The sequence below is a fragment of the Osmia bicornis genome, chromosome 13 (assembly GCF_907164935.1).
Source record: "Osmia bicornis bicornis chromosome 13, iOsmBic2.1, whole genome shotgun sequence".
In the NCBI taxonomy this organism is placed as follows: domain Eukaryota; kingdom Metazoa; phylum Arthropoda; class Insecta; order Hymenoptera; family Megachilidae; genus Osmia; species Osmia bicornis.
In genome coordinates this window covers 6,042,772-6,070,068 of record NC_060228.1, presented here as the reverse complement: position 1 = coordinate 6,070,068, position 27,297 = coordinate 6,042,772, and the positions used below count along the sequence as shown (strand labels likewise).

Here is a 27,297-nt window from a genome sequence, read left to right as displayed (position 1 = left end):
TAGTTGGCACCCCTGGGGAGATCGTTTTTATTTATTTACGAGTGAACAGATTAGGCTGTCGCGTTCTGGCTGTTTGCTGAGAAATTGATCCTCCTTGGTTATTGATTTAGTAAATTAAGAGATAGTGGTCTTAAAAAATAAAGTTTATGACTTAGAATTCCTCTGAACTTAAAATTCTATAATAATCTTTATTTCAACTTCCTGCGGAACGAGGCCACCTCGAAATTTTTTCTTAATCGATGCACCTCTTGGATCATTTATCTTTGGAGGAAAGTAGGTGTCACCAATTTCTTTGGAGATATGACGTGCAACGTGTTAAATGGAAGGGTGGTTTTAAAGGTTCGTGTCTCTTTCAGATACAGGCAATTTATCAAAAACTTACTTTCTTCATACAAAATCAATGAATTATTCTTTCAAGATTAAAATGAAATATTAAACATTTCTCAAAGTAGCCAACCGTAGAAATATATACTATAGAAAGAATAAACAATGCAGATACATTATAAGCACGATTCTGAAAACTTCCATTTTATTGCAACCTCTTAGCAATAAAATACTGAAACAAAAATCATCAGCAGAAAACAATGGGGGGCACAGTAAAACGTGAGGAGAAGTAGAATAGGCTGTACATCTAAAGTAGAGTGGATTATGACTTGGATCAGACTTGCACAATTCAATGCCTTCTCTAAGAAAAAATTTTTCAAGTTTGCAAAGCCATCAATTACACAAAATAAAAATACTTCAGCTGCAGGAAAAGATTCCAAAGCCTAAATTTCCATAAGTATTTCTTCCGCATCCTTTTTCCTCCTCATCAATCTTCCCTAAGTTCCTTCCTCCATCAATTTTCATAATCACGAACGTGTGCACGATCGTCAGAAAATTCAAAGTACACTTCCAACAGCAATACAGATTGCGAATGCACGTGCACACAAGTACGCGTATACATGGGAATGCTTCGAAAACTATCAGCCCGATAGTTGGCTCTCGAATGGAAGGACGCTAGAACGCGGTTGGAATACAAATGGAATTGGTATTCAACGGATACGAGTATCGAGCACCGAATGTCTCTCGGATGTTCGAGGGAGAATGCTGCATGGGACGATACGCATATACCATGTACGGATTTGCGTTATTGTTTAGGCTGGTGGAAAGGGTGTATCAACATGTGGACGTACAAACGAGTACGTCGATTCTTGCTTTAACCGAGAAAAAGAACGAACTACACCGATGCCGTCGCCTAGTCTGACTACATACGTGTTCTCCAGGCGCGGATTCACCAGCTACGATAGCGCATTGTATCCCGCTGCTTTATGGGACTGCTGGGTACTTGTTCCATAGTGTTGGAGATTCGTGGCCAGATAGGCTTCTCCAGCCAGTGTTTGGCTCGTTTGAATTAATTTCAGGAACATTGTAAAATTTTGAACTTTAACAATGGCACAATTAAGCTCTTTAAAACGACAAATATTAGAGTCTTCGTTTTACGAGGGTGATAATTAAATTTATGATCTCTATATTTTTTTTCCAGAGAATTATATACCCTTTACAAATTTTATAGTAAATGCGATGCTAAATCTATTTAAACACCATCCCACCCAGGATACTTGATACTAACTGCGATTTCGTTCTCCCAGTCTCACGTTTCAAGGACTACCATAACATCCTTTAGAAGTCCTGCTCAAAGGAACGAAACAAAAAGGAGACACTTCTTTATTTCTCGTACAAAAGAAGAATCTTATTCACTGCCATCGCAAATGACAGTTCACAAAGGCGTACAAAAGTATCCATGAAAGAAAGCGGATGAATGCAATTCCAGTACTGAAAATCGTCGCCAATTCAGTCAAAAAAAGAAAAAAAATACAGAATTATCCCATTATAGTCGTTCTGCTAAACGAACAGTCACGAAACTATCATTATTGCAATTTTCCCAGTTCAATTGCAACATTTCTCCTCGTTATAAATCTTACTAATCCAAAATACAAAACGTGAAAATAGAATGATTCTCCTAGCCATTCGTAATCCTGCTTAATCCAAAGTACCATCACAAAGAGGATCACACAGAGCAACAGTGTCATAAATAAGTCCCATGTGTTACTACCTTCGCGAGCAACCAAATACACGCCGTAAATTTCCAGCAACAATGGTCGAACGAGTTGCAAGGTCCTCGTAAATTGGTATCAAGCTCTCAACTCTTAATTCAACGTAACATTCTTACGGTCCTCCACCCCGGCAATTGAAGCTAGTGTGCTTCGAGCACAGGATGTCCTTGAGACGATGTTACAACGACGACTCAAGGAGCCATTTAACAAAATTGAAACGTGAGCAAAAGGGTTGAAGGTGTCACCGACAGCTCGCTAAATCATTGGTACAGGTAGTCAGGTGACCACCTACAAGAACCAATCTATTTGTCTTACATTAAGAGAAGAACAAAAATTTGTTAATGCCGGGACGGAGTTGTTGTCGTTTCCATATCGAAGGTGGACACGTTATTAAAGTAAAATCACTGGTTACACAAGGTGCGCGAGATTGCGACCGGTGACTCATGGTAGTCATTAACATGCTTTTTTGTAACTGCTACCAACCACCGTCCAGTTGCTCCTTTTTCAACACTGACAAGTTAATAATGCGATGTTAAGTACGTAAATTTATTTTTTAAAAATTGAAAATCATTATAGAAGTTATGTGTGTCTATATCTCCATGATATATTAATAACACGCGTGCGAAAAGTCCGCGACAAATATAATAAATTCGTCTGGAAATTCATTTTTAACGCCATTAATAATTCGTATTGTTACAGGTAAACCTGTCAGCCTAAAGTTTTCCATGCAACGAAGATTTTAAGTCAGATGAATTAACCATAGACGCAATAACGCGAGCGATTATGTTATTCAAAAAACAGTTTACTATCAAAGGTATCAGCTTACATACTGCCGGTTCAATGATTTCGAGTTTTAATTCGAGCTTCGAGTTACGGATACAAGACGTCTCTCTGTTAATCGCTATCATCACTGACGCGGATCCCTGGCGAGAGGATTAGCGATGCAAATTTTCCGCACGACCGGACGAAACTATCGACCAACGATATCGACTCGCCGAACGAAAACTGGACTAATGAAGACGTAGTAATTATCGTTCGAGTGGTCATTACCAGATAACGAAACTGTTTGAGATAACGTTGCCGCTTGTGATAAATTTGTAAAAACATATTAGGTACAATAAAATTTGCAATTTACACAAATTTACACTGTGATATCATTCTGAATATTTATTTACCTACCAGAAAAATGCTCCTTCATCAAGAATTAACGAGTACTTAATTTTGATCGGTATCTATATCGGAGAGAAACATGATTGCCAAATGCAAATTGCAGTTACTAATGGTTTAGTATCCGTGTCATCGAAAAAATGTTAGATTGGATCGCGAGATGCCAGTGTCACTAGAATGAAATGCAACGAGAATTTTCATTTAACTGAAAACTGAAAGGAGGACAGGAATTTAGTCGTACGGTTCTCAATTGAAACTCGAAGCAATCGAGGTAATCGGGTCGCTCGTGTCGAATAGATTTCTTCACGATATTAATTATTTTATTTGGGAGTCTTTCTGTAACGTGCAGTTTTCCTAATTTTCAGTAATAAATTCATTGATCGTAAAAGTGTTGATCGATCTCAATAGAGGGATGAAATTTGCTAGAATCAAGCCACCGAAGGCAATTCGTACAAACGTGTAACTCCCGTGTAATCTGTGTGTAAGCTGGCTGTTGTAACTCATGAACGTCGGCAATAAGTTTTCCTCCCCTCTGTAAATCCGACCGCTTCGAAGATTTCTTATCCGCCAGAGCTATTTTGTCAGCTACCGGGATTGTTTCACGAATTAAAGGAGCATTGAAATGTATCTGTATCCTGACGCATGTTTTAATTTTAAATTAAATTGATGTTAAATTAAAATCCAAGGTGTAAAAAGGAAGTGATCGATTTAAAAGCTTAAATGCCATTAATATCTGTGTAACACGTTACTTATTTCACCCACATCGCGTGTCGTCATTAAATTATTACCCCTCTGCACGAACGGAACGAATTTTTCAACGAAATTGAGTTGCCTAACTCGATGGATATCTAATATCTTGATTACTTCTGCGAACTTATCATTTCCGGAGATTTCGAAGTGAAAGCTCACCCCTTCCGCTATTTTGCCCTTAGTTTGCAAAAATTGACAGAATATTTTCCAGACACCCCGATTTCAAAGCAGAAAAATTTCCTTTCCTATTCAATGACCTCCGATTCATCCAACTATTCAAACTTGGCCAATCGATCATAAAACTTCCTCGCGTCTCAAAAAACACGTCCTACGAAAAAGGAAAGTAAGAAAGAACGTGGTCCCTTCGTGCGAGTAAACTTTTCGAATTTCCGTCCAGGATTCGAAGGTAGAAAATTTCAGCCTTACCAAATGGAAAATTTATTCAAGCACATCATTTACGATTCAACCGCATCTCGCGCCTGTAAGACGTGTTAAGATGAATTCACAAGGCAAAAGTTATCCTTGAAATGGGTCTAAGAAGCACACGCATGATTCAAGCGGATGGCGAATGTTAGACACGATGCTACACGGAACACAACGACATTTCAGCTCGCTGAACACGTATGAAATCACGCTGTAAACCTGAAGAGAGTTAGACTGTTAGTATTGCCTGAACAGTTCACCTAACTCGTAAATTATTTCATCCACGTGCTAACTTATTGGGACATTTTATTCGTCGGAATGTTTACTAACACTTTGATAAATAAATCTTTGAATTCACATTTCAAAATTTTCATTAAACTATTTAAATTAAATAAAAATTTCTGAATTTAAAATTACTGTACTAATTGTACTTGGATTGATATTAAAATTGCACCAATAATTCGAGATAATAAAGCGAATCGTTAAATGAAGAAACTCTGAAATGGACAGGGTTCAATAAAATTCGATTGTTCAATAGGAAATCGAAATTTCACGAGCGTTCCCACTTACGATATTGCAAACAAAGCAACGTTCGTTGAAACTGAAAATCGATCGTGGCTCGTTAGAAGCAATGGAAGGAACTTCGTTTCCGTGTCAAGGAGAGCGTACAACGGCTGCCTCTGTGGCAACTGGCAGAAAGACGAGTGTAAGTACGATAACTGGATATATTTCATCTCTCTTCTCGACATTCATTGCACGTAACTACGTTCCTTTATTCGGTGTGCACGGTAAACGTACCAGCCCGTGGATATTATTCAGACTTGGACGCGTAACGACCACGATTCCGCAACGGAGCGTAAAATCGTGAAATTCCATTCGACCGCATAACACTACTCGCCGTCTTTCACCTAGGTGACGATCAATTTGTGGATTGGTGATCGGATTTGAATCGTTGCGGTCGTAGAATAAGCTGAAGCGTTCCCCTTCGATAATCAGACGTATGAAACCGCTTCCCTTAAGAAAACATCGATACAATGTTTGGGAAATTTTATACGTAGGAAATATTGTAATTCTAGAATGATTCATCTATTTGTATAAGTTCGTTAAAATATAATTAGGTACAAGAGTTAGAATCTTATTAACTCTCTTTGCATGGCTGATTTTGGAAGACCGAAAGTCTGACCCAATTTCATGACAGAAAAGTATCATAAAATTGCACTTATAATACATCAATTTAAAGCTTAAAGTTTGTAGAAAATGACCTTATAAAGTTTTCATTAATATTTTTAATACAAACTAACTTGCAATATTTGAAAATTTCGTATCAGTTGTTTGAATTCCAAAACCACTGCCATGATTTATACTTCTCCAGCAAAAGGACAGAAAAAGAATATAAAGATGGAAAATGGTTCAATTTGTCTGCTGAACAACGTACCCTTAAGACACACATCATACTTTGATAGCAATTTCAATACAAGGATAAGAGATCAGAGAGCGTTTCGTGTTGGAATGCATTGGCGAGCTCGGAGTCGTGGAAATCGAAAGAAAATAGTACCGATTGCCAACTCGACGAAGGATAAAATTTATCCTTAGGCTGGTAAACTATAATAATTCCATATATCATCTCTGCATTTTAACATTTCGCTGTACACGAGTGATTTTCAGTCAGACGAATATTACATTTTTAGTTTTCAAATTCTAAATCCAAAGTATTATAATTAAAATACAGAGATAATATTGCTGCAGCCTAACCGATAGATCTCTACATAACTGTTGATAATCAAACCCGTGATTAACACCGGATATTTCACTCAAACTCATCCTCTAAGTAACGTCTTCGAGTAATACGAAAATTCTAGTATAGGCTTACAAAATTCCACAAATCACTCGTGCAGAAGTATCACGGTCACAAAGGACCGTTAGAAAATTACACCGAGAAGAAAGAGAATAAAACACTACAACGAGGGAAAGGAGTCAATTGCAAGACGTTGATAGTAAGTTTGTCTTCGACCTCCGACCTTTTCGCACCACGTAACACGTATCGAACCTTGGCGATTAAAGTTAGGCGGAGGATAATGAGTTCCTGGACCGCAGGATATTGTACGCGACTTATAAGGATGCACCCATCAGTGACTAGCATACAGAGTGTACCATTACATAATAAATATGATATTCAAAAATTAAACCTGCTTCATTAATTTCATATCACAATTATTGTCTTCTACTTAAAAAATTTGCATTTAAATTAGATGATCATTTTAAGCAATTTTTATTTAAAAAAATAATTCTATAACTCAGAAACCATGTTATATGAATTGTTTTGTGTTATTTATATATACTGAAATTATACTCACTTATGGTGCATTCTGTATGCATACGAGATCGATGCACCCCACGAATAGATGAGCTGTACTCGACTGTTATTCGTAGGTCGTAATTCTGAGTGAGTCTATGGAGGCTCTATTACTCGGATTCAATACGATAGAGAGATGGCAATAATGCATGGATGCCGGTTCGTTGGAATTCCTCACGGCCCATTGCTTCGCCCAATAATCTACCGTGTCATTTACTCTAATAGCGTAACGATATCAATTACCACACAGATCGTGTAACGGACATTTGTTGCTTTCCTTTCGGCCAATAAAACAGTCGATGAAAGCAATAGAATCGATGAAATACGCTGCTAGAAACATTTATTCGTTTCCTATCACTAACCCTTTCGCTATGGTCTTTGAATTTCCAAATTTTTTATATAGTTCTAAATAAACTTTTAAATAAAATACCGCAGCAGGTGCGCGCTTTATTACGAGGTACAATAAATAAAATTGAAATTACTTGAAAGACTCACCTGTCAGCTCTGGCAAGAATCGCGTGTAAATGGAACACCGCGAGGTGGAAGGCGCGTCCTGAAGGGAAAGCCACAAGTTCGCACAAAAGAAACGGTGAAATAAAAAAATTGTAGGACAGGTCGACAACCTCTGCGGACTGGTGGTTGGCTCGTCTACGATGAGGAATGGTCACGATTCGAATTCCAGCAATGCTGAACCCTCCTGCAACAGGAACAGATCGTTGCAATAACGTGGCAACACGGAGCACAAGTAAGATTAGATATCATCTTACATGCCTCTAATTAGAAATTTATTTACGACCAACTGTACACCGAGCAACACAAAACGTTTCTACATTAATGGATGGAAGCAGATTATTTATTGACGAAGCTTGCATTAAAATCATTTTTGAACAAAAGCTATTGAAACAAAGCTTACATTAAAGGGTATTCTTCCTAGGTACTTTGTATTAATCGCTGTAGACAATCTATTGAGACATAAACGTGCAAGTGTACAAGGTAAGCGAAAGTGCATTCTTGCTCAGTAGCTTGCAACCAATGATCACCGTACAGAAGGTATTAAGACATAAAGAAGCAAATGTACACGGAAGAGACTCGAGAACGGAACATGTAATTCGAAAGGCAAGTATCGTCTGTACCTTAAACGCTGACGACCTTTTGACTCGATCTGACTTACGAGAAAGTAACATGCAACGAATCAACGTTCGCACGATCTTGCAATGATACACGGTAAACAGAAAATTCACGTCTGACTTTGCTTGCGATCGACTGGTATTACTTCCCCCTTCCCTTAGGATTTTCGTTGAAGGTTCATTGAATTTTTAAACTTTGCAAAGCAAATTCGTTACCATTGTCTAATTTGGTAAAATGACATTAAATAATAGCCCATTTATGGAAATCCACGAGAGGGTTGAAAGCCTTTGTTAAAATTTTCCCTAGGAATTATTAGGGTTAAAATTGCAGTAAGCACAAAATTATTCCAGGGGCAAACTGGCCATCAGGAATTTGGAAAAATTCCCGGCGATTCGGGGCTGTAATTAATTAAAATTAGTAAAAATTTAAGTTCTAGTCTTGCGCCACCCACATGCCTCATACCTACACGTCCTACCTTCCTACGCGCCTACATCTAGAATTCACCATGTGAACAGGCACTAATGTATTCCTAGTCGCGAGTGTGTCCGCAATATCTTCGACTCGCTTCTTTCGCGCCGCTACACTATATCTTCGGTTATCTCATGTCAGCCAGAGAAGAATCGTAAATTTGAACGCGCGGCTTAGGTTCTGCGTAAAATACTCTACGCAGCTTCCTGCAATGATTTACGCGTTCCCGTCCGTCCTGCCACGCGGACGACGTAAATTCTGCTCGCGTAAACTGGCCAGATTTTCCCGGAGGGAATCGCCAAAGGGTGTCTGACCAACGGGTCGCCTCAATTGAGTCGTTCGAACATAACTTACGCGAATGTACGCACGTGTTCGTCGATCGTAAGTTTGAGACAATCTACGAATACATCAGACGTGTCTTGTCTTTCAGAAATTACGATCTGCTTCTCGACGTTGATTAGTCAATTAAACAGGTACAAATAGTAGCTTTTTTTTGTACGAATAAATAAAAAAATGGAAATTCAATATTTGTAAAAAATGGAAAAGGAAATTCAATATTTGCAATTTGATTAGAAGCTGAACACTGAAAATGAAATAGTTTGAAAGAAGAAGGTAAAGTTGTCGTGTCCGTCTGAAGATACAAACTTCAATCAAATACACCCACGTTATGCAGCAATTGCAGCAGATACGAAGGCAATAAAATTGTCTGATAGTCTCGCAGTATTGTCTGGCCGCGGGCTCGAAATCGTTCGCAATGGTACGCCGGGGCGAGATCTCCGGATGTAAGTCACGTTCCGGAACATCATCCTGGCAGCCGTTCGCGAACGCTCCAAGTTAGTTTCATTAGGGTCAGAAAAGGCGGTTGGCGTGGTGCAATAAAGCGTTCCCGATGCAACGTGCATTCACGCCGCGATAAGAATATTCCGACTTGAATATCTAAAGATTATAACGGCCGATAGACCACCCGCGGCTCGATCATTTCACCCGTCACTCATCGGGATTTCTTTTTTCGCTCCGCCGAGATTGCAACGCGCCGATCTTATCGGGTGTGAGCCGATCGGGAACACGAACGTAGATACATTTAATTTCCGCCTGGATCGACGGAATCCGGGTAAAAAGTTGCGAACACCCGGAAAGGGAGGGCACGGAATGATTAAGAAACTGATCGTTTAATTCGTGAAATCTACCGGCGGCTGCCTGTAAAAAGGACTAATCAACAGGTGTACGATGGAAAAAAAAAATATAGGATGCCTTAAAGTAGCTTCCTGTAAAGCGATAATCACGCACGATATAATTAACGAACACGATATTTCATGTTCAAGTTAATCTTAGCGTACGCGAAACGAAGAAGCATCGACGGGGGTTGTGACTCATAGCGGGGGTATAGAACCGTAATTTCCTGTAAACCCGGAATAACTGTTTTATGATACTTAATCACGAACACGAAACAGTCGCATATTTGATAGATAAATCTGTTTTTCCTGAAGTGCAATTAAGAATATCGTGCGGGTAACTAATTAACAAAGTTTTATCCTTTTCATCGTTCCCTACCTTGAATTCCCTTTAAAATAATCCCTACGGAAGATCGTTATCAATTAAAACGATCGAACGTGTAGAAGAAATATTTGAAAGATTGGAGATTGAGATTTAAACGATGATCTGGTTTTACGAACAGAATCCTCGGTCGAAAGGATCGCGCATCAATCAACAATTACGATCGACAGAAGAAAATCCCTGTAAGAATGTCTGGGTTTGAACGAGTGGAACGTGACCAGCACAATCGTGTACGAAAAAAGAGGGGATCAACGGATGCGGGGGTTTGTGCCTAAGGGAATTAGGTTTGCAGATATATCGCGGAGTTCGTCGATTCGCGTAAAATGCGGCTCGCATCGACGTTTCTTCGCTCGCGTGTGCCGCTCCTTTTCCGCGAAGGAAGGATCCTGGAATGCGATCGTGGCAAGTGCCAGTTTCGCGTTAACGCCGTTTCAACTGGCAAAAAAGAGGAGCACCTTGCAGAACGATCCAGATTCTCATTGGTTCACGCTTCGCTGTTAAGCGTTTATTGACGTGAGAACACTTGCCGTTTACCGATAACTCGAAGGAAAAATTTCGAGTATTCTCCAATCGCTTTGGAATTTTATTAAATTAATAACAAAATTGGTAGAAGATTAATTTTTATTTTTTTGGAGAAAAAATTTTTAAGATTTGAAAATTATAAAATTCTTTTCTAAAGTTTCGACTTTCGAAGAATAAAATTTTAATGTTTAATGAACCTACATGTTCAGGTATGCTAATTTTCTGATTATGTAATTTTATGAGGAAATGGCCATAATTCTTCCGACGATTAGTTCAATCAGAAATGGCATCGCGGATTTCTGGCTGCACTAATGAATATAAATCGTTAATTTTTCATTCCCGTTTCTTCGACGATGATTAATTACCGCGTAATCCGTGGCGGAAACCGAGGACAGCGTGTAATCGGTTTCAAGCTCGTTAATACGACGTTGCACGCGATTAGGAGAATAAGTTGTTCGAGATAGTCCACGGAGCAAAGACGGAACTAGTTTGTTTGGAAAGCGGTCGCATTTCCTCTGCTTTTGATATCCGGTCGCGATAACATCGTCTCTTAAGCTGCTTACGTTTACGAGTCTCTCTCGTGGCTAGCTTTTAAGATTCTTATCAGTGATGGAACACGCATTATCTACTAATGCCTCGTCACAGATCGGTACACGCGTGAAACGTATGCTCGACAAAGGTGACGTTCGAACCTAAACAGTGTCTTGTTACTATGATTAAACACGCAAGATACAGATAAAGTTCCATCGATACAATAAAATCAGCTCCCCAATTTAAAAATAAAAATCTTAAGGTAATTTAACAAAAAGAGAAATAAATGTATTTTCTGAAAAGTAGACCTGGCAAAACCTGCTCAAAATGTGGAACAAATAACTTTCAGACTAAAAAGAACTGTTCCAATTATAAATGAAATTCGAAGACAATTTGAAGGAAGGATAATTACCAACTATTGCCTAGAATATAAAACTCGCGAAACGTGTTTAAAACGTCCATCCCATTACGTACTCGACGAAAACCTTTTTACTCGTCGCCAAAGCAATCTCCATAAAACAAGACCCCGCGATCGATTCAATTCGCCCTGAATGAAATTAATCAAGACAACCGATACGTCGATTCCCATAATAAAGCCGAGACAGGCGAACCGTTTACCCAGTTCGTTTTTCCAATCGTATTCGAATCCCTCAAGAGCTCTTGAATTATCTATTCAACTTCGTTAACGAACAACACGCATCTACGATACTGTAATGAACGTTCCGAGTACCGTGTACTGAATCATTCTTCATCAAGAACTCGACCATTCTCGCGGCGATGATGCATAAAAGATAATGGCTATCAGAATGAGAATTCGAGAAGTCGTCATCATCCTCCATCTCGGTATGGATGAAAATTGCAGACGAATGCTTTTCAAACTAATTAGATTTCATCCAGGTAAACGTGACTCCAAAACCGTGTACCTCTCCGGTTGTGCTCGTTTTTCATCCGGTGTCTTCTTGGCAGGGCAAAAAAGCCGATAAGTCGAGGCGATTACTATTAATCACAGCGATTAAACTATTTTCCCGCGGTGCAGCAGGCCCCGCTGCATCGCAGCTGGGAAGCTGCCAGAAGAAGGAGGAGCTCGGTAAAGGCTGACCGGAGAATCGTGACCTAAGGCTGGCTTTTCTAGCCGGCCTGCGATTACCGATTAAATCGCGGACGCGCTGGATCTCTTCGTTCGTGTGCAAACATACGAACGGACGAGGGGTCGTGGCGGGTGTAAGCAACACGATGTTGCCAGAGCAACGGTAAATTCTTTGGGAACGACTGCTCATGTTCACTCAAGAACGGCTGGTTATTTATGAGCAGAGGATAAAGCCGGGTCACGGATGCTAAGGGACCGTTTTCGACTGGTGAGAATGGGGCATTGATAATGGGACTTGATTGAAGGAACGCGAGACGATGCTGCGGAAATGATATGAAATCGGAGAGCTTGAGTTACGGTAACCGGTGATTCCACCTTTTTATCGTTTATCTTGGTAGAAAATATTTTAGACCACGATGGATTCCATAGATCGTTAATTAAATATTTTTGTCGAAGTCCAACTCCGTTCGTATTACATAAATGGATAGTACAGAGAATATTTTAGATTATAATGAATTCCATTGGCAGTTTGTAGTTTCTTAATTAAATATTTTTGTCAAAGACCAACCTTGAAATTCCATCCCCATAATCAGTAAATAAATCAATCGAACACCAAGAAACACTAGCATCAACATCCAGCACCTATCTGAAACGAGATCAGCATGATTTATGCTGAAACCAACTTCGCTAATCTCACGATGGTGTCCTTTTTAAAGCAGTCCATCAAAACCCCCAGGTCTGGATGACCTCCTCCGGCCTTAACCGGAGGAAGTAGGAAGACGAAAATAGCATGAAGGGAGGATGGTGGACGACAAAAGGCGACTGCTCGCGAAGGGATAAGAAGGATACGAGATTCCAGCGGCGACTCGGTTGAAAATGCAAGTAGGCAGATACACGGCGGGCAAATACGACGAGTTCAAGGCGGTTATCAGTACTCGTCTCGTCTCGGCTAGTAGTTAAGTACACGAGTCCCGGGACTACAACGTGGCCCGTTGTATCCGATTTCTATCTACGTAATTATTCCGTCTACGCGAAACTTTCCGTTTACCTTGAGAATTTAGCGTGGCTGCATTAATCTCAATTAGCAGGAAATCAGATCGCAACCGAACCACCGATCAGCCCCGAAGATCCACTAAATCGATTTCAATTTCTTAACTGGCCGCGCTAAGAATCGCGCTGCCAAGTGGAATACCGTGTTCCTTATTTTTCTACCCACCGCCATGGCTGTCACGGGTGCATCGATAGACGCGCATCTCTCCGGAGATCTTTCTTCTTACCACCCCTCTTCTTTTTCCTCGAAGGATTCTTCGTGTTTACCGAATATGACAAAAAATTCGTACGTTCGTTTCTCTTATCTTTATTATTTCCTCGAGGAAAGCGGGGCCGATAACACCTCGAATAAGTGGAATACCGTGTTTCCTATTTTTCTTGCCAGCTCGTTCCATGATACACCTGGGTAACGTGCCATCTCTTTGTTACTTTGTTCTTTCTCGCGTCTTTCGATTCCATTCGACTACCGGAGAAAATGACATCATTATTTTTTAATTTTCTATGATGATTTAATTAATGCTTTTCGTTTCATATATGAACCATTTTTCTAAAAATTTATAGATCTACACGAGCCCAGGGGTAGCAGTTCTTTCGCGAGAGGATTTCGCTGGAGAACACAGGGAATCTCGGCCAAATGGAAGATCCGCGTGTCGATTAGAAAACGGATGTACATCGGAAACGCATTAACTTCGATCGAGTATTGGTCAGAACCTTTTCGGTATTCCAGCGTGTATCTGGGTTCCTCGAATCCATCGGATTGTAAATTTTGGTATCGTTTCTGCAACCAGAAAGAATCGTACGTTGGAAATGTACATGGTGCTCGGTTTAACTTCTACATAATTTCCTTGATGATTTTACACTGCTACCATCTATTTACCACAAAATATTCTCAGCCTTTTATGGATTTAACACGGTAACATTTCTCCAAGAAACACAGAAACAACGCAACAAAAATGTAACTCCTCGTGATGACAAAAGCTGTTAGGTATCCAAGAATGCACAGCCTTCTTTCCAAGTATTACACGTTGCGACACGGACAACGACATTAGGCATGTCACTGTCTTCTTGCCGCTACTCTTCTCTCGGTACTGAGCTATTACTATCTTCCTTTTGTTTCTGAACCGACATAATCGTCGACGACGGTGTGGCTAGCGAACCGTGCATGTTTCTTTGTCCTTGCTGTCATTCGTTCTCTTCCTGTTTCGGTACGTTCATGAATTTCATCTATCTTTCCTTTTGCTAATTCATTAGCCGTTTGAATATTAAGGTACAGTCGTAAGAGGCAAGAAAATGAAGGAAAGAAAGGATGAGAAATGGAAGGAGGGCGTTTCGTTTACCAGTATGCTCGTTAGTAAGGATACCTTGGAGATTCTTCGCTTACAGGCAAGGACGATACGAGAACAAATGATCTACTTGTTCGAATGGATGATCGCATTCGCGAGAATGGAATGGTAGAAAATTCTCTGTTGCAAAATAGGGAGGTACATTCGAGAGAGTAAGGATTCATCAAATTTCTTAAGAAATAGTATCAATCACCTGGAGGCTAGAATGTACGATTGCAAAAAATTCCAAACAGAACACAATTTTCTTTCCATATATGTTAAATGTCACTCAGAAAATTAATAATTGGGAAAAAAGGAATCGACCAATTAAAATGCGGAATTTTTTCAGTAATTAGGCTATCTGGAAAAGCGATAGATCCCAAAATAAATGTCTTCAGAAGATGAAATACTAAAATTGAAAACATTGATGATCCTCGTCAAGGGTGGAAACATTGATCCCTATATCCAGAGTTAATTAGTAAAATAAGAAAAAGAGTACCCTTATTAACTCGATGTATAGCAACCTCTATAGTAATTAAGGTATTAATCTCGTCACTCTTCGATATTCTCATTAACTACTCGGATCTAACTACCCTACCCTTTACGCGCGTTAAACTCTCGCTCGGTTCTTTAAAGACATTTCCATGCGCAAGAAGCTGAAGAACCAATCGCAAATTACGTCACGAGCGGATGCACGAACGTTCGAGCGAACGGAAACAGCCCGCGGCTGATTTCTTTTTACCGAAAAGCACCGTCTTCCTAGAGGAGTAGCAGATACAGGGGTAAAATCGTCGGTAATCAAGACGTTTCGCTTCGTTTCCCCCGGGTCAGCCAGTCTAATTTACCTTTCACGCGACGCGGGGTAATCGTTTCTAGCCGTAAATTACCGTCCACAGTTGATGGGACAGCGAGTTATACCTGTATCCGCGCGTCTCCAAACGACAATTAACCGTTCGAATCGGCGGAAGTGGTCAGGTCGTGAGATTGCGTGGCTATTCTCGTTTCTTGACACGAACGGAAGAGAACCGACGAGCGAATTCACGGAATGACTTTCAAGGAAAGTCACGAGCGTGTAAAGTTGGAGAAGACGCCTAACGACGCCCGGCGACGCACCATCAGGGTTAACGATCTTCGTTATTTTCCGTCGCTCGACAATCGTGGAAAATTATCGGTTATATTCCGTGGATTATGCGGGTCAATTATGACGTCAGGAGGTTCGAGAACGAATACGTGTTCGATTATATAGGTCGATTTCTTTTGCTTTGTGTTCGTGAAAAAGAGGTGCAGTTAGATTTTTTAATATTTTTAATTTATAAAATAATTTGGACTAAAATGAAATTGAAGGACTATCAGTATTTAAACCAAGACACCTTTAAATTGATGACGAGTAAAGTTTCACTTCTGAAAAATGTTCCCAGGGAAAATTGAATGCACTATTTTTGGTTTCTGTCCAGCTACAACATTGATAGCCAAGCTCGATATTACTTGGAAAAACACAACTATTGGGAACGATGTTTTCCTCGACATTCTGGCAGTGCAACTGCAACTGCAGAGGATAATAAAGATGATTTTCGATAGAATGTTTCTGGGAAGATTCAAAGTTGGACTTGTACATTTCCTTGAATATTTCGTAGAAGAAAAGGTCGAATATACAGTTTGAATTTTGTGATATTTTACTAGGTCAGACACGTAACGATATTTTATTCTAATTTGTCTGAAGCAGATAATAGACAGCGGTAGTCGAAAAGCTCATAAATTTCAAAGGAAGCAGTAAAATGTGTTACGAGGAATTTTACATCTTCGAAACGAATTCGAAAGTGATCGTAAAATATTTTCCCTGAAAACTGTGTTTTCAAGTGTATGTTTTCATGGACACTTTCCGGTGCTCTTAAATTCTCCTCCGACTGGTCTACTGTTCAGAACCAGTTTGCAACACGTTCGATCGCAATTCAAAGCCGGATCGAGTTTAATATCACCAGCCTTCATTACATTTAATCACCGGTGTCACGTTGAAGTCGCGGCATTCCACGAGACAGACACGCAAAGATGCGTTTCGTTTAATAATACACCTGTCCGAAATAAAATCGGTCGCCGCGGCAGATAGACGTTCGCTGGTAAATAATAATCGTGATTTACATGAGTCGAGTTAACGAGCCAGGTAACGAGGTTCCGTGTCTATTTTGCAGAGTAATCGTCTTGAATGAAGTCGCAGTGCAACTCGTGACAGCAAACTGGTTTTACTTACGAAATTAAACAGGTGCAGAATGGGAAAAGGGTTCGTTCCCTCGGTTGCGTCAATTAGCGAAGAGATAGAGAATTCTGGACAGACGGGTCAGGCTAGGCCGAGTTAATTTCATTCGCACGTTTTCTCCTATTTTGCGCGAGCTAAATTGACCGGGATCCGGTGAAAGTGTAATATCTTAAGGTGATTGATGAGATCCTTCGGGGAGATTGAAGTCGAGGAAGAATGATCGGCGCGGATTGAAAAGAATCATTCAGTAATCGGACGATAACAGACGTTTATTTTAGAACCAATTAATTTTATAAATAAAAGCATCTGAATGAATAGAATACTGTGTGTGATTCTAAAATAATTTCACCTTGTCATTAAATTGCATTACCGTAGAAAGATGAAATATCTTAAAAGGTAAAAGTAGAAAATGAAATATAGTTTCTAAATGCAGTTTCTCAAACAAGACCGTGCATTATCCCCACATGCATATTTCTCTTCGAGGTGACATCACTCGACACAAACTTGCATGAATTTTTTCTTTTAATAAGATTCAAGGATATCGTCTAGGTATAATCAGACGCCCACGGCTACGTTGTAACCTCAATAATATCTGTCCAGTCAAAAATCTGTCGTATCGGGATGCAGATCGATCGTCGATGAAAGAACGTCGTGGAATCGAGATCATCGACGATCGTCGCTCGTAATGGGAACGAACAATAAGAGTCGGAGCAACAAGAAATCGTCCCCTTACGATCGGGAGGAGCCTCGGGTCCTTTTTCTGACTCGTCATCCGAGCCTCGACGCGTACACGGTCCGATGCACGTGTAGCTCGTCGATTGCCGACCATGCACAAGCCTGATCTCTGGACAGGATCGTCCATATTTACGAAGTACCGTGTTCGACACTCGTGTTCGATTTGCCTGACCAGCCTGAACGACGACGTCGCGTTATAACGTTCAGCCCGTATGCTATACGATCCGCTATATACGCGTGGGTCGTTAATTGAGTAATGAAACGCCTGCCTATATGGCGCAACAATTTGCACTCCGTGGGCTAAATCGTCGACTAGTTAGAACTATATGCATGATTTAAGAGGATATTAGAAAATACAGCGAAGGAGAGATGAAATGATTCACATTTGCAGGATGAGTCATAAAATTACAGGATGAATAATCAACCCTTAAACTTACAAAATATATACAAGGATACTAACATAAAATTAAATATATAATTTTTAATGGAACAGTGTAAAATTTAGAATATGAAATAAAAAATTAAATTAAAAGTAGGGCTCTCTCCCTGGTCCGCCATCCGAGGGTTACAGAACACGAGGAGAATTAAAAGAGAAGAAGACTGCTGTAACTAGCACTACACAAAGAAATGAAGAAAAATTGAAGAAGTATCCAAGAAGCAGGAGTAAATCGAGGAGAACAGGAAAGAAGGTAGACAGTGTAGGTAAAGGAGAATTGTAGAGGAAAAAATAGGCAACGTTGGATCGATTTAAACGCGACCGGACGGATTCAATAACTCTCCCATCGAGTTTGTGCTCGGAACCAGGGAGAGTTCCAAGGTATTCCGGTTAAACGTGCGTGGCAACCGATATTTACCCATCTCATTATTGTCGGGATTTATGTTACGATCGAGGGAGCTGAGTTTTCTAGCTTGCTACGCTATTAGGCGTACGCGTTCGTCAATTATACGGATCATTCTTGTCGTTCCATCGGCTACAGATCCCGTATCTCGCCGGTGGAATAAATAAATGCCCCCCTTTCGACGTAAGATATGGAGTGAGCTGTGCGCATCGCGAGTTTACACGGTTACGCCGCGTTCCTCGCGCGGACGCATTAATCAGCCCGCGATTTATACCTATTAGCCGTTTTGATAAATCAATTTGCCGGTACGAGCGGAGTAATTTCAAGGTGGTGGCTCGGGTACGGGTCTCGGGTCCGAGGCGCGGTGGAAATTCTTGCGCCGCCTTTGTGTCTGCTCCCGAGGTTATTTTAAGTACCAAACAGGGGGCCGGCTAGCACGCGTGTATCGATATTTCAACGTCAGACAGTGTTATGCGATGGAAGATGTATCCGAGAAGGTGGATGTCTTTCGAGGCCGAGCTCCTCTGCCTGCGACAGTTTTTCTCCTAACGACTAACTCTGCAGAAAAGTTTCGAGAACGGCCTCTGGACGTCCTTTTCACGTCGGAGAAGAAAGTTACGGGAGATTGCGTGTTAAATTTTTGCGCAAGATCCTGGATAGAAGGGTTTCTTTCGTGGAAGAAAAATAAATTTGTGAAGTTGATTTGCATACATTAAAATGCTGGGCACAGAAATTTTCTCAGGTAATTTATTCAATAAGCTATTTCATCTGATTCATTAGAAATATTGTAATATGAAGTATATGTGACGAGAAGACGATGAATGTCTTACTAGTAGAGTATGACTACGTCTGACCGCAAGGCACAATCTACTTAAGGAGATACACTTTCCTGGGGCAGCCAAAGGAAGGCAAAGTTTAGGAATTTTTTTCATGGACTATTATTGAATAAACAATGTAGATCTTTTATATATATATAAATGTAACTTTCAACTTTATATTCCAATTTTTGAAAAATAAATATGTTACAAAATGATGAAGTTATTCATTAATTCCCAAACTTCTTCTGCCACTTATGACAAGAAATGACACACCTTAAGTAAAATATTCTTTTCCTAATTTTGCCAATGTCTGTATATACATTTAAATAATCTTAAACAATGTCATTAACTCCAAGTCCTCGTTCATGAAACTTTTATTTCTCCTAACTGTTCAAGCCAGCACTTTCAATCATGCTATCTGCACGCTTGTACCCTTTCGATATTCCCTTAACGAGTTTAATTAATCTTGTCGTTATTACGCCGCTCCCTGTATGCAAAGCGACCAGCTGTCCGATCGGGCGATCGCAAAACGTCACTCAAAGTCAGTCGAGTCGAGGGACGAAACGGTTCTCAAGACGTCGCGTCGCGTCGTGGTTCGTCGCGGTGCATTCGACCCGTTATGCTTCGATGAGAGAAGCGATCAATGGAGTCGATCGATCGTGGCGCGATGCGTCTGGTTGCGCGTCGATTCCGCGTATTTTCTGCTGCGATTCCTTCGCTTCTTGTCGAACGATCCGCAGGACTTTCTTGCGGAGAAGCGGCGTCCTTCGACGAGAAATAAAAAGCTACGGTAGTCTCGGGGCCGTTGAGCTTCGATTCGCAGCGTACTCGCGCGAGAAAAGACGAACAAAGTGATGGAAACAACGATTCTGGCAATCGATAAGAGACTCGCATATTGCACCATTCTTTAAGATACAATGACACGAAGAAAACGCATCGAACAGAATAAGGTCGGTGAATATTGTTCTACGAACAATTGGAAGGCGAGGTCGCTTTTGCATAAGAGTTTCAGGGTCATGGAACTGAAGAACGTCCACGTTTTTTGAACGAAACTTGTTTTATTTGCTCCTTTGCATAGATGGAATACCATTCGAGTGGAATGCAAAATGACAATCGTCGGAACAAGCATTCTTCTACAAAGCTGTAGAATGTTTGAACGTGAAAATGGTAAATGGAAAATGAAATCACCTGGGACAATTTTATTAAGTAGTACATGGTCGTAATCAATTTTATCGCTTAAATTAACACCAGAATATTCCATAAAATAAGATGGAAGTACAAAATCAGCCAATAAACGGAAACAGTAATCATCATTAACGGCTGACTTGATGGAACGAAACAGCCTAGATCAAATTCAATTACGTGGCCGAGTATATCAGATCAATTTATATCTATACGCATCTTTATAATTCATCGAGAGCAATAAATTACTGAGAGAATGGAACAAGAAATACGAGAATAAAACCGATGCAGTATATACTCTTTGTGTTTTGTTATTGTTTAATCGCTCGATCGGATTTCCTTTCCTAATTAATACTTTGAACGCAGCAGATAACCAACCCAGTCAGAAATCAAAATCTATCTCTTGTAACCAACGTGTCAAACGAACGCATCAAGTGCATACAATGCAATTATATTTCATCTGCAGGCAACTTTCACTCCCGGCAACAGAATTTCCTCGTTCGAACCTCAGAAGACTGCTATCCCACGGGCAGAGCGGTGAAACGAATGGGTTAGCAAAGAGAAACAAACCGTCCAGCATCGTCCGCTACGATTTCTTTCAACCGCTTGAGCGATCGTTCGATCCCAAGGTTCCTCGAAATGAATATAATTAGAGCAAGAAGGTCGTGCCTCGAGTGTACACGCATACGAGAGTACCACGTTAATAACCGACGAAGGAGGATCTCGCGCCTGTACGTGCGTCGAAGGGCACGGGGCTGACGGGCTACACGGCGGCACTCGATTAATTGGAGGATAACCTCCTTCCTGGCGGTCAATGTCATTTGCATGGCAGCAGAACTAGCCGCTTCTTTTCTGCGTAGGCCGTCAATACACAAGCGTAGAAAACGGACGAAAGAAAAGTCCAGTGGAAAAATAGAAGGAGGATAGGCAGAGACAGAACGAGCCCATTAAAGTACAGAGTTCATGTACGCCTGGAGCATCGAAGCGTCACCCTTGAACGTATTTATATGGCCTTCCGTTGGTCAGATAATAATATATGGAACTTCCTCCGCGGAGTGTATGGTTGCGATGGGCGCCATTCGATTTCGAAGGAATAACTTCGTTTGTTAAGCGATGAAGTGTAATGAAAGTGAATAAATTCATCCCTTAATGATTCCCCAATCTTTACCCTTCCTCTGAGCACCCATCCCAGAAATTATAATCTCGTAAAATCTACCCTAAACTCTCCACAATCAAGTAGCTAGAATCTTTGATTCAAACCAATCTAACTCTTCCATCGTGTCTAATGAAAGAAGCCATAAAACAGTCTGTCAAAGGTTGGCAATGCGGAACCGGTGTAGCTTTCGATCGGATGTCTCGCGTCACCTCGGTCAGAAGTCACGTCCCTAAGGAATCAAAGATTACGTCGTGACTCGGTTGAAACTCACGCGAGGACCATCACGATTCTTCGCTAACCCCGTCATGGATGCGCCTACTTAAGAATTCTCCCTTGAGAATTACTGCGATCGTAGGGTCGCACGTTCCGGTGTACGATGAAACGCAATAGGGAGCCAGGCTTGAAAATTGTCAGACACGTTTGACGATACGGTGACTCGCGTCCTGCGAGAAGGATACCCGGCAACGGCTCGCAGTTACACGCCGTATAAATGACCGTGCTTTCGTAGATGGCCGATATCATGGTGAATGTTCAGCCAGTTGGAGTAAAACGATTCACGTAATCGCGCGCAGCGTGGGACGAGACGGCAAACGACGAATTTCCGTGATTGAAGGAAGCTGGCACGGATTTGATCCATCGATCTTAGCGTGGGAATATTCTTTGGGGGATGCCAACATGCGTTAAAATGAATTTCCTTTTCAAGCATAGAATTGAACGGAACACGTTTCATGTTCGTTCGAAAGGGACGAAAAAGATTCCAACGCAACGAAGCAATCATCTTACCGGGCGATCGTAATTACAACAATACGCGAGATAACACGCGGCCCGATCCTCGGCAAACAAATCAATCTAGAAAACACGATCAACCGTTCGCGATCTCTCTTACCCCACGTCCACTATCGCGAAACGTGTAATTTTAGCTGAAAGAAACGTTGCTCGAAGCAACGACAGGGAATAGAAACTTGTTGAAAGCAATTGAACCTATCTGCTTTGCCACCCCGTACGTTCTCCTACCACGTACCGGTAATTACAGGATATCTGGAAACTCCGACACTGTTCACCGACTTTGTCTTATCCATATTCCGTTCTGAAAGCGTTCAGATATACCTCGACCCGTTTCACTTCCGAGGAAACGGGACAAGCCAATAATTTAGCGGTTTTGTTACTTCTTGCCTGTTGCTGTATCACGTTCAACGCAAAGTGCCTTCGCGTTTTAAGCTCGGTTTACATGTTCCTACAATTTGCATAAATTCAAACAACTGTATTACCAATAAATATCTTAGTATATATAAAAATATATATCGAATGTAGAAGGGAAATTTTTAGCCCTTCGTATAACATTCTTAGGCACTTGCTATCAATTTTATGCAAATAATCTGACGGGAGAGATTTCGTTCGCAGCAGACTTCAAATTTCTATCCACAGGTAACGACCTACCTGTACGAACCTCGATTGGAAAAAAAAAATCATCTTGTGCAAATTGCACGAGAGTGTAAACTCAACTTTACACGCTCGAAGCCACTGTGCGCAACGAATCCTCTCGTTTCATCGTCTCGTACTCTTCCTACCGTCTTTTCGTCTCTGTTTCTCGTTAAGAAAACGCCTTCGATCGTGGCCAGTGCAATCACCGCGGCTCGTAGAGCAGTTTCAGCAGAGCGTAGTTTCGATTTCTACGCTTCTTTCAACCGTCTCTCCCGGGTATTATTCAACCGTGCTGCCCTGGCGAACGGTATTCAACGAACCGCGATTTACGAGTACGACCGAAAGCACGACGATTACCAGCGCCGAAGGCGTGTTTCTTTGTACAACAGCCAGGCCACGCCGCTCGGACTCCGCTCGATCGGCTATGCAACCGTCCGAGAGGATCCGGAGAGGATCGGTAGCCTGGCCTTTCCAGCCGAGAAAGAAGAACTGGAACGAAGAACAGGCGCAAGAAGCATACTACCGCGCCACGGCACGATCGGGTTAATTATTAGTTAGCCCTTTCTCTACGGCACCCGTATATCTTCGAGATTCTCTTGCCCCGGGGCGGAAAAATAGTTGCTTGGGTACGGAACGCGCACCGCGTGGGAGGTCTCGTTGAACGAAAATAGGCTCGTCAGCCTTTCCTCTGCACAGATGTTTCTTTAACCCTTTTTCTTTAACCCCTTCGACCCGACATACGTTCTGACCGAGGTACAAATTTTCATACGTGTAAACTATGAGTTGGAAAATAGTTTCCAACCCTTTCTATATGAAGTTTAGACACTCGACTAGATGTAATTCTGATTGCAATTATAATTTGAAAATTATAATGAATTGAAGAATGTAATCTTAGAATTTTTAACACAGTATCTTGTAATAACTGTGCACCTCTATGTACGTTTATACGACTAGCCAAATATAAATATGCAGATAGAATTGCAAAAGTTAAGTGTTGTTAAACTTTTCTACTTGGTACCGGGTAATTAAGGACCAACTTAGTAAAAGTTTAAACCTGCTAGCCACTTAATAAACGCGACTCTTAAATTCGGGAAAATTCTTTCTGTATTTACATATTAATACCTAATACCAATTAGAGAAAATTATAAAGTTGTAACTTTAATGTGTCATCACCCAATAAATTCATGTTACACTTAAAAATTTAATCTTCTTCAAGAATCACATTTCTTCTTCGAAGAAACAGGCTCTAGATTCTAGATCATTAGCAAGATAAATCTCTAAATCATCGGGTAGAAAAATATCTCGGCCGGGTGTCATAAATTACTGTATAGTAGCCGATGAAATCAGGGAGCGAGGTAGCGATTTTCAGCGAGATCAAACGGACTAAAGAGATTCCCGTGGATGCGGCACAGCGGAAAAAGAGGAACGGAAATTCTGTATCGTTTGATCGTTGGTAGCGCGAATGGGGCGCCATAGGCGAATACCGTTGCATCGGTAGATCGCTCAAAGAAAGGAGGACGACGATGAATCGCGGATCGTGAACCGCGAACGGCGTGCCCTGCTGAATCGTTTATCGTGATTTTAGATCGTCGAGAATGCCGGTCGAAACGTGCATTCAAACATGCGATAGATCCACTTCCCGCAACCTGGGAAATTGCCTTCTAACAACTGGGACTCGGTGAATTTCTACTTCGAGAATAACAATGAAGAAAGAACTGTTCTTGTTATCCTAGATTTTTTTCACTAAGCTATTGTAACATTGAATAAATTTATGTTGCTGAAGAATTTGATGGTAGTGTTAATTAATTTAAAACCATTATTCCATCATGGTAGAAGATAAATTTCAACCCAATTCAAAATTACCTACGTCAGAATTAAATCATTGCCCCTTGTTTCTTGATTTACGAACCAACAACCTACTCCAAACCCTTAAATCACCGGAGATCCTAGGAAAGCTACCGGTGTCCCAGTATCGCGACTAGAAACTCCTTCAAAAGTCCCATTATTTAGGCGGCGTGTCGCTTATCCCGAGCAAAAAGCATCCCGTTTGATTTACAACCACGCCGACGACGATGCGGTGCAACGTTGAGATGCATCTGCATCGCGTGGCACCGTGCACCTTTTTATCCCTTAGCTCGAATTGGCCAAGGTCGCGTCGGTCGTAACCTTAGTGGTTGAAAATTTATAGCCACGAATGGCCTTGTCAGCTGGTAATCATCCTGAACAGCGAGGCTAGCTCGTAACGTTCGACGGTTCCTCGAGGAACGAGTAGAAACTGGCCACGGCCGATGATCGCGGCATCCTTCGATTCAATTCGCTCACCCTTTGTTCCCTGCGACTACCATCCCTTTTCTCTTGCTCTTGTTTCTCATTTCCCTCGTTCCCGCGCCCTTTTCTCTTTCTTTTATCCGACGGACTGTACGGAACGCACATAAAACGGGACCGGGAGCAACGCTAACGAGCGCGATGCCGTACATCGTTTGGCTCTGTTGATCGTAAACCTTCAACCTCCGCTTCTCGTAACTCGATCCATTTTCTGTTTGAGAAGTTTGAGTGGACTCCTGCGTCGTCCACGCTAATTGATTCCCACGACCGGTCGTTAATTATCCCGGGGGACGTGTCACGAACGACGTCGAACATCGCGAAACTGCAATAACCATCAAACTATTAGCGAGGCGACGTAATGAAAAGAGATTACAGGTTGATTCACACCAGATCGAGCGATCTCAATGTTAAAGACTTGATCTGCGACGAGTCGAGGGAGTAATAAACCTTTTCTAGGATCATTATTGATTAGAAACTCGAGACTAGAGTCGATTGACCGTTCCGTTCCCGTGTTTTAACGAGCGTGCGTAGATTTGTACTCGCCTGATGATCGTGTTACCGCGAATTAATGCCAGTGGTGTAAGAGACGTTCCTTTTGTACCTACGTACCGACAGCTAACGACGATCAACGTACGAGCAACACGTTTTTAATTTCAATGGACCATTATCTTTGACTTTTTATGCTGGCTCTCTTCAATGACTTCGAGTTGGCACGAACGTTGACGGGTATTTTATTGGACATTAAATTATGGAATATTAAGTGACGATTAAGCAACGCTTGTATTATTGGCGCTCGATTAGAATTGCAACTTTGACGCTTCTACGTGATGCGTGAAATTGATGCTGAAACGAGGAGGCAGTATGCTTTTTTCGCGAGGTTTGCATTATGGTGAATCTTAATGGACGAGAGAGGAAAATAAAGGATTCTAAGTTCGGGGAAGACGATTCATCGCTTCGTTCTGCTTTTCGTTCGATTAGTTCCGGATGTCAAACGATCCAGATATAGAACGTGCAGTGTTACTTTAAACATACAATACTCAACGATGTCGCGTCGGCGTGGAAGCCGGTACACGTAACGGAGCTGTGCTACGATTTCATTGTACATTGGAGATTACTTTCAGAGATTGGAGCTGCCATGCTTGAGTTTCAATTTTATTATTTGCAATCTCTGTGTTTCAATTAGAATATGTTTCATTGGGCAATTTTCTGGTGTCTATTTGTGATGTTATTTGAAATTGAAATTTAGGTCAATCGAGAACCGAATTTATCAAACAAAAATATATTGGAAAAATAATTTTCAGTGAAACAGTATAAAATTTAGAAAATAAAATTGGGACCCTCTCCATGGTCCGCCGTGTTTGATAAAAATTTGATATGCAAAATACTTTACACTTTTCACTATTTTAAACGCGATAACTGCAGGTACATTCGAGAAGGATGGAATAAATACAAGTATTATTGAACCTAATGGTACACTTACATAAGTTTGATAAGTAGTTTGACTGGTTCGCTTTCAGAGCTGCACCTGACGTTAGAATAATTATATAAGCACTGAACAGGCTGGAGGTAGCATGTGCATTAACACTAGACAGTTACTTCGCCAAGAGCTGAATTTCAGAAAAAAATCTAAACGACACCGTTAGTCGTCCTCACGGTTCGATCCTACTCTCTTCTATGCGTTACATGTATTGTTCCTTCCGTGTTTGTGTCCTGTCCCACGCGTCTCCCACGCGAAATCCATATTTCATCGAGTTGAAGATGATGGAACGAGCACAATTTATGGTTTCAAATTATAACATGTTCAATCACTAGAGACGAGACAGTAAATGTGTAGAAATTCACATGCTCGATGCAGGCCCGAAACACAGTACACGAATCTCGACCGAAACGTTTGAAGTACTGGAAACAACTGAGCTCCGACCCTGAGTCGAGCGCGTGAATTTGTAAACATATGCTGACGCGTCTCGTTGGACGAATTATATATTTCTTGGAAAACCCTACTTATCAATTTTATTTTATTTTTTTGTATACCAGTACGCAAATTGAATAATTAAGATTCAAGGAAATAGATAACTATAAAATATTCTTATCATTTCCATATTACGACAGGGTTGGGCA

The 27,297-nt window shown here is 41.0% G+C and overlaps 1 long non-coding RNA gene across 1 annotated transcript in view; it reads right to left on the bottom strand.

Annotated features, from left to right (window-relative positions):
- Positions 1 to 27,067, bottom strand: part of LOC114872609 — a 43,700-nt gene extending 16,633 nt beyond the window's left edge. The window contains exons 1-2 of the long non-coding RNA XR_006830032.1: positions 26,660 to 27,067; positions 7,285 to 7,486 (exon numbers count right to left, since the gene is read on the bottom strand). This is a non-coding gene — a long non-coding RNA (uncharacterized LOC114872609). The remainder of the gene's footprint in view (positions 1 to 7,284; positions 7,487 to 26,659) is intronic.
- Positions 27,068 to 27,297: the final 230 nt, after the last annotated feature.